The 9015-nt window shown below is 45.8% G+C and overlaps 1 protein-coding gene across 9 annotated transcripts in view; it reads left to right on the top strand.

Annotated features, from left to right (window-relative positions):
* ZBTB20 (zinc finger and BTB domain containing 20) overlaps positions 1 to 593 on the top strand; it is a 501190-nt gene extending 500597 nt beyond the window's left edge. For all 9 annotated transcript variants that reach the window (XM_032098516.1, XM_032098514.1, XM_032098519.1 and 6 more), the window contains one exon: positions 1 to 593. This exon is cut by the window's left edge and continues 27511 nt beyond it. The gene's annotated coding sequence lies outside the window, so the exon portion shown is untranslated.
* Positions 594 to 9015: the final 8422 nt, after the last annotated feature.

The following is a 9015-nucleotide window of genomic DNA, read 5'->3' on the forward strand; positions in this document are numbered from 1 at the left end:
TTTTTCTCTCATTATACTCTGTAAATGGTATGTCAGTTATCAAAAACAAGCAAATAGAAAATTGTTAAAAAAAAAAAAATACCTTGCATACGCCTTTTCTATCAAGTGCTTTAAAATATAGAATAAATACACACATCCTGCCAGTTTTTTCTTACAGTGAGAGTATCCTTACCTGCCATTTAATATTAGCCTCGTATTTTTCTCACGTATATTTACCTGTGACTTGTATTTGTTATTTAAAACAGGAAAAAAAATAAAAAAAAGAAAATTAACTGTAGCGCTTCATTATACTATATTATTATTATTATTATTATTGTGACATTTTGGAATACTGTGAAGTTTTATCTCTTGCATATACTTTATACGGAAGTATTACGCCTTAAAAAAATACGGAAATAAATTTTACAAGGTTTCTGTTTTGTGTGGAAGAGTAATTGATGTTGCTAAGAATGATGTTTGTTTTTTGTTTTTTTTTTTTTTAATGTTACCAGCACTTTTTTTGTAAGTTTCACTTTCTGAGGTATTGTACAAGTTCACACTGTTTGTGAAGTTTGAATATGAAGGAATAATTAAAAAAAAAAAAGACAAAAGAATGTTGCAGGTGTCTTTGTGTGTTTCTTTGTCTGTGGAGAACATGGAAGGTGGATGGCAAGTGTCCTGTGGACCTCTCTTAGCTCTGATGGGGTCTGACAGGAGCCCTGCTGGCAGCTGTCTGCAGGATCGGCCACAAACATTGCCATGGGATCATTGTCAAGTCTGAACAGCAACAGTAGTTGATGTTGGGGCCACATGCCTGACAGTCTGGGGCACTGGTGTCTGAGACACTGCTCAGAGATAAGATTAGAGACTTCCCATTCTTCTAATTTTAAGCAACTCTGCACCAAGCCTATGAAAGCAGAACATTTCATTTGCTCAGCCCTTGCCAACCCCCTCCAAATACCAGAAATGTATTCTGCTGGTCAGTTCAGGCCCTGAAAGAGCAAAGTGCTCCTTGGGAGCAGTGGGATCCACATTCACTCTGAGAGGTCTCATTTCCCCTGGATTTCTACTTCTTGACAATGACTAGTCCTCCAGTTTCAATATTTTTCTTTCCTCTATAATTGCAGTAAGTGCATTTAAAAAATCTTACAGCAAAAGTGACAGGAAAAACAGGGCACAGACACTGCCAAGCTTGGGCTGCTGAGGCTGAGAATTAGTACTATTGCACAAACCTGAACTGAAAACGCAGCTGAGCTCCTGCTCACTTCCCAATCACTGCTGCCACTTAACCAAAACCATTGTTGGACCCAGAAAAGCCCCTAATTTTGTTTCCAGGTCATGTACTATAAACAGGTTTACTTTAGGATAACCAGCTTTGTGCTGGAACAGAGTGAGACCCCTGAGATGAGACCACAGTACCTTCTCTTAGCTCTTCCTCCTTGTGTAAATTAGGACCATATTTGGCCTTTTGTTTCCTGCTTTAACCATGGCATGCAGAACAATTACCTTCTTCTTTTTCCATAATGGAGTGAAGGACAACTATCCCCGCAGTCCTTTGACCCATGAGTGTTAGAACAGAAAGGATCCTTCCCCCTGGGAGAAACCATGTTGGAAAAACTGTTCCATGAACAGCTACAAAGGTAGTTTTAGCATGGAACTAAAACCCTGTTTGTCAGGCCCCATTAGCAGAAATGCCAAGCTATCACATGTCTAACTCCACACACTTCCCTCTGAGGCACGAGGGCAAATCCACAGAAATCAGCTCTAGATACTGAGGTTTGCTGGACCACAGGTGTCACAAGCCACAGCCTTCCCAGGCATGTCCCCTGTGTGTCCCTGGCAGTGGCCACTCTCTGTGGGCTGACATCAAGAACCTGGGCTTGGTCCTAGCTGAGCTCTTAGCTGAGACCTTGCTGTCACCTTCATTTGTGACAGACCTGGGAGGAGCCAGAGCGGCCCAGGTACAACTCATGCCGGGAACAACAGGGTTGATCTCACGTTCACACGCTGTCCCCTCTCAGCCTCACCCTCCTCCCTCTTCACCAAACCAGCTTGTTTTTGTTGCAGTGTTCCCATGCTGACTAGTACCAGAGTTTCAGTGAGTTTGGGAGGTGGGCTGGTATGACCCTACCAAGGGTTTCACTATCCCAGGAGGAGGTTTGGGATGGGAACTCAGTGGAGGAATAAGAAGGAAATGGAACAGAGGTGATGCGGGATGTGTCTCTATACCAGCCCCATAGGCTGGAGTACTCCTTAGTGGTGTCACACACACAGTTGATGAGGGAGAAGCTCTGTCACCACTCTAGGAAGAAATAAAATCTCCCAAACTTTACCCTCACATTTGGTCTGTGGGGAAGAGGTTGGTCCCCTGTGGCTTCTCTATGGGCCAGGGTCAATGCAGCTGTAGGATATTCCAGCACACTTAGACACACAAGATAAGCCTAAAATGAGAATCCTGACATGAGCCTCTCCTCCACATCACACCTGTAGTAGCTGGGAGTGGGAAAACTGGGAAAATGCCTAGAAACAGGCTTCTGGGGAGCCACTACATGTCCTCAGGAAACACTTCAAAGGATGTAGGACATCTCACATGGACACTCATGGGTGTGCACATGCAGACATTCATTTCTGCTGTCACAGAGAGATTTCCTCACTCTGAGTGCCAGAGGACCCTGAGTCACGACCTCAGCTCAGCCCTCTTGGGGTACTTCGACCTCACACCCCACATTGCATCTGAAGAAGCAGTTGAACATAGAAGCACAAAATTAGGGTGGGTTCAATACCTTCCTTCAGAGTTGCTAAGGTCAGAAACTTCTGGCCAGGAGACATTTGTTTCAGTTTGAAATGCTCAACTGAGAGCCTGCTGGCAAGGGAGGTGATCCAGCTGCCTGCCAAGAGTTGGGGCAAGGTGCCACCCCAGGGAGAGCAGCCATGACTTGGGTGTGTTTAACCCGGCTCTGGGCTCCTGGGGTGTTGGGTGTGCACCAGTTGTCCCCCAGCACAGTAAGAGCCATGTGGCGGCACGGTCCCCTTATGTCACCATGCACTTCACTCAGTCAGAGGCAGGTGGCAAATATTAGTGAGCCCTATCTTCTTGAGGTATTTCATGATTATAATAATCACAGATGGGCTGGGCCATGGCCAGAGCTCTCCCTTACCTGCTGGAATGAAATAGCAGCCTAAATGTACCAGCAGTGCATGTACTCCCTCTCCAGACTGCAAGACTGTCAAAGGAAGTGCAGGATTGCTTTCCCAAGCTAAATATGGTCCCAAGAGTGCTCCTTGCAGGCCTTTCCCCCAACCCTCAGGCTCTTTGCAGATGTGGAACTGGGCAGTGGATGTTGTTTGCAGTGGTAGCCTCCATTTTTTAACACCTCAGTTCCCCTCGTGTGCCTGGCACCAGACATGGCTTGACAGCATGAGGCACCTGCAGGCCCCTCCATCCAGGCCTGTATGCCCAGACACACAACAAAGGGGATGTGTGGCTCAGAGTGTTGATATGCAAGGGCTGTACATTCAGCCGTATGATAAGCCAGGGGCCACAACAGCAAAGAACCCCCTCCAGAGTCACCATAACCAGCCAACAGCCTTTCCCAGCACACCAGCAGGGAGGTGAGGCTGCACTGCCAGCTGGCAGAGAGGGCTGAGCTCTGTCAAGATCAGTCTTAGTTGCTGCTGTTGTTTTTTTCCTAAAGACTGTTCACTGCAAGAGTCAATAGCTAAACTGCCCACACAGGAAAAAGAATAATCAATCCTATTGGTATACAGTTGTTTACAGCATTAAGAAAGAAATGCAAGATCTGCACCTGGAGATTTGTGGCTCAATGCTCAGGCTACAGCACCACTCCCAAATCAGGATTTTCAGGAATGCATATTTAAAGCTTCACACTTGCATATCTCAGAGTATGGAATATGGAACATAATTTTTTTTAAAATAAGAACAGGAAACTCAAAGTTTTTTGGGCCAACATTCTCACAGAACTAGAAATGCCTCCTTGTGCCAAAACAAGGATGAATAATCCCCACAGGAAAATGTGGAAAGTTCAAGTAATTTTTATCAAACCTGCAACTTTTGGTAAGTGCTGATAAAAAAAATTAAAATACAGTCAATTTTCATTAAAAATAGCTTGTTTTTTTCAGAAGGCTTGCAGTCCTAATGTTCCTGGTGGATACCCATGGGATGTGGAACAGTTGCAAACAGTAACTCTGATTTCTGGGGCCCATACAGATTTATGAAGTGCTGCAAGGCCAGGTCCATGGGGGCCATTCAGTGACTCTACCATAGCTCTGTTTCAAAGGAGGCAAAACATCTACACAGCTCCTCAGGGCTGAGCTCCAAGCCCTTTTGAAAGTGGGGTGTAGCTGCTTTTGCCTTGCTTGTCATTGCTTTGCTGCAATTTTCCTTGGCTGACCTATTCACTGGTGGGTCTGTGCACTGAAACCCAAGTCTGAAGCACAATAGGAGAACGAGATATCATTTCACCAAAGGAACAAAAATGTGATTTCCTTCAGGAGACACAGGAGGATGCCCTTGCACAGCTCTGTGGAGAAATACTGCCATCAGTGCCCCCACTGCACATCTTTTTGAGGACCAGAGATATTCCCCGAGGCCCTGGTGGAGTGGGGTTGACTATGCTTCAAGGCCTTGGCATAGGTGCTCCCTTTAGTAATGATCATTATCCTCCTCATCCTCATCATCATCATCAATGACAACTCTGCCACTCTCATACAAACACTATGCAATGAATTTTGCAGACCAAGTCATTATATAAGAAAGGAGGGAAGACATAAATATCATTCATCCAAGTAATTAAAAGTGTCTGTAGAAACTCAGCTATAACAAAAAAGCTCTCTGTGCCTATAAACCAGCAGACAAGGGTCTCCTTACCCACATCCACCCCAGTATGGGCTTCAAACTCAGATGTGGGTGGAGAAAAGTGCTCAGCTCACATGGCCCCCTCAGTGCCATGTGTCATGTGCCTCTGTGTCATGGCCCTTGTGCCACTAGAAAATTGTAGGCAACAATTTAGCACTTCTTTCACCCAGGGACTGTCTTTGTAGCACAGCTCTGATGGACCTCTCTCCAAAGCATGGCTGAGCCTTTCCCCAGTTTTAAATTCCCTGGCTGTTTCACAGGGATTTCATGCCAGGCTTTTGTGCCCAAGCCAGAAGAAATGCATGATAACAGCACTAGCAGCACTGCTGACCACAGTCCCATCTCTCTCATCTCGTCTCATTAAAATATGAAGAAGAATCCTGCTATTCAGACAAATTCTATTTCCATATAGCCACATTGTCCATCATCAATTAGCCTGATGAATGAGGCAGAGCCAGCTGTCTGGAAAAGACTAAAAACAAAGCAATGAAAGGAAAGAAGGAAAACAAACAAACAATGAAACAACAGGAGCCAAACTTCCCCAGACAACAGCACAACCCTCCTTTTTTTTTCTTTCATGATTTTGGAGGCCTGTAGCATTAACTTGCCCCCACTGCAGATGAATGGCAGCATTTCAGACAAACTCCAGGATTTCTCATTCCCTGTCTGAACCCCAGGAAAGCCATCATAACCCAGCACCCTCCTAGAACCGTACCTGGACCAGCAAGCATGAAGGTGGTGGTCACACACCAGCACAGCCCCCTTGCCAGGAGCAGCCAGGCCACACTACCACCAAGCTATGTAAGCAACAAGCGATAGCTCTCACAATTCCCACTCCATACTGCTATTACAGTGAGAATTTAGGAAATTATTTTAAAAGCTATTCTCTGAAATAAGCATAAACAAGCATGCCACCGATCTGCAGTCAGCTGCATCTGTCTGCAAATGCATTTCCAGTCCCCAGTGTAGCAGTTACAGGGAGGGAGACAACCCCCTCCTGTATCCCCTATGGTGGAAATTAGCCATAAGGAGACCTCCAATGTTTTGCTGAGGAAGGAAGAGTGGAGAAGCATCTGCAAGCTCATGGCTTTAGTGATGATGGGAGGAAGTCTCTCAGCCCAACAGATCCTCACTCTCTGAAATTTATGACCTGCACACCCCATGTCACGAAGCTCTGGGCTTTGTGGCACCTCTGTGCCCACCCCAGCTCCCTGCAGAGAGCAGCTCTGCAGCCCACAGAAGCTCAGCCTGCCCCAGGGACTTGGGCAGAAACTGCTTTGCCTTTGCCTAAGTCCTGGCCTTAAGCAAGCTGGCAATGCACCTCTAAAGTTTGCAGCTATTTGTGTTTTCTTGAGTCTTGAAATTCCCTCAAAGCCTCACAGAAGGAAAGTTGTTAGTACTCTCTGCTAAGTCAGTCACACAGCTGAGCCCTCAACACTTGTGGCAGCCCTGCCCAAGGCCTGTGCTTTGAGTCCTGCCTGGAGAGGCTTGATCCAGGCTGCCCAAGGGCAGCTTTTCCAAACTTTCAGAAAGTGACCACTGCCTTGGAGGATGGGCTTGCCAGCTGCCAGTTCTCCAACATCAGTCAAATTACATTTTTTCTTCACTAATTCTCAATCTACATCTCTTCTGATGCATTCGTTCCCTCATGCTGCCAAACAAGCTGCAGGACAGGAGCTTTGGCAAAGCCTGGGTTGGTTTGGGTGTCCAGACACAGCCATGACAGGGGCTCCTTTGGTCCTGACAGCAAATGCAGCTTGTGCTGCTCACATCTCTCAACATCTCCTTCCCCAGGCTTAACAGCGAACCAAAACTTCACCCGCTCTTAATTTTTTCTCTCTCGCCTGCACAAGCTCCTTTTAAAGCCAGACAGTCTTGCCTCCAAGGGGCTTTACAAGCCAGCACACTGAGGTCATAGCTTGACTTCAGAGCTGCTTTTGGCTTCCAGGACACTCTGTGGCCTTCTGTGGTGTGATGGCTCGGGGCTGAGGTCTCCCAAGTGCCCCTTGGCTCAGAACTGCATTAGCAACCTGAGCTGACCATAAATACAAGCTGCTGAGTTTAAGAGCTCATGCATAAAAGGAACTTCAAGGCATTCAAATCCTGTTTCCTCTCCACACTTCCCCTAAGTTTTAGATGACACCTACCTGAATCCATATATTTTCCCACCCACCCCTTTTCATCAGACCTTTCTTTGGTCCATTTTCAATCTGTTTACATGGCTTTTGAGAAGATATTTTAGTGCCTGTGTTTCATCACAGTGCCCAGGCTTATTTGGGTTTATGTCTTTGGACAGTCTCCAAAGGACTTCATTCAAGCGACTTAATTAGTAACCATTAATAAAATGTATAAACAGCTGCTTAGGAGAAAATCAGATCATAAGCCCAAGTATTTTAACAAGGCCATTAGCCTGCAATTATATGTGAGACAGAAAAATGTTATTAAACCATCCTGCACCAGCCTGGGGTGATGTTTGAATAAACACCAAAGAAATTTAGGTGCTGGCATCCTCCTAAGTTCCTGGCACTGATGCTGGTTCTGCAAAGCTGCTGCTCTTCTTGGTGCCCTCTGCGCCTTCTCTCTCCTGAGTGTCTGGAGTTAGGATGTTGGCAGGAACCCAAGGGCAGCAAGCACACATATGTCATCTATGTGCATGGTTCATAGGCCATGGACCCTGTGAGGCCTGATCTTGAAAGCATTTGTCTAAAAAATATAACTGAGTATGCTCTGGAGTGGACTCTTTGGGAAAGGCCACCAAGAAACACCTCTCCTTTTGCACCTGCTCTTGAACTATCCTCCAGCCAAAACAGCTATAGATTTATAAGGCCAACCTATGGGAATGATCTTAGTTTGATGTGCACATTGAGCCCAGAGCTTTAATTCCTCAGTTGCCCACATGAGGTTTGTGCTAGTTGGAGGTCTGGTGAGAGCCAGCAGCTTTCTCTTCCAGCAAAAACCCAACAGGGCAGCAGCAAAGTGCCATGAACTCCAGCCCAAGGGGCAAGCTCCACCTTGAGCCTGCTGGTGTAGGAAAGTCCAGCCTCACATCCAGCCCCATCCTAGACAGGACCAAAGCACCGGCACCTCTTCCTGACTGCTATAGGAATGGGTCAGCAGCTGCTGCATGGCAGCTTAATCCCATTTTCCCCCTTTGGAGGAGCTTTTCCTGAACCTAATATACATTTAATATCTTTATCAACTACATCTCCTGTGGTTTCTAAAAGTTCATGGGGAATTCTCCAAAGTAATGTCTCCCCTTTTCTGTCATTACAAATCCATATCAGCAAATGACAGGAGACCACCTCTCATTCCTATGCACCAAAGCTTGTATTTCCTTTACTGCAAATGTCCTTAGTGCTTGAAATAATTTAAACTTTTTCTCCAATATGTTGGCATACTTTCCAAATCTGTAGGGAAGCATACAGACAGCAAGAACTTTTACGGAAATATTTAGTATCCCAAGGAAGGCTTAGGCAAGGAACTAATTTCTGACATTGGCCCACACTGACAGGCATTGACCCATTGAGACAAGAGCAGCTGGCAAGAAAGATGACTAACAGCAGTTTAGTTCTCTCCAATCCCTCCCAGAATGAAGACCAGTCTTGCACAGTGCTGAAATAAACTCTGGACATTTAAAAGTTTCCTAGCTTTTCGTTTTATGGAAGGAACAGCTCATGTGGAACTTCCATTGTGGGGGGAAAAAAATGAAAAAAACTAAAATAACCACCCAAGAAATAAAGCACTGGGAATACGGCCAGCCTTCTACTCTGGCACAGTGTAGGGACCTTGCAGAGCTCTGCTGTGAAAATCCCAGGCTGGGCTGCAGGACAGCCCATGGCCTCCCAGCCCAGGTCTCCTGCACAGCTGCAGAGCGATGGTGTGACAGCTGTGCCACTGGTGTGAAGGAGCTCTGGCCCCCTCCCAGAAGGCACACTGGAACAAACTCAGAGACAGGTATCTCTAATGAGGGACTGAGAAGATTCATATTCTGCATTGGAAGAGAAAAGGTTAGAAAAACAAGTAGTTCTCTCACTGCGTTTGATGGCTTGCCTGACTTTTTGGGATATATTTATAGTTAATCAGTGTTGGCATTTTTTTCTGCATATCTGAAAGTTTCCTTCCTTTGACTAACACATTCATCCCATAAATGCAAAGCTCCT

This window comes from Corvus moneduloides, chromosome 2, assembly GCF_009650955.1.
Source record: "Corvus moneduloides isolate bCorMon1 chromosome 2, bCorMon1.pri, whole genome shotgun sequence".
NCBI lineage: Eukaryota > Metazoa > Chordata > Aves > Passeriformes > Corvidae > Corvus > Corvus moneduloides.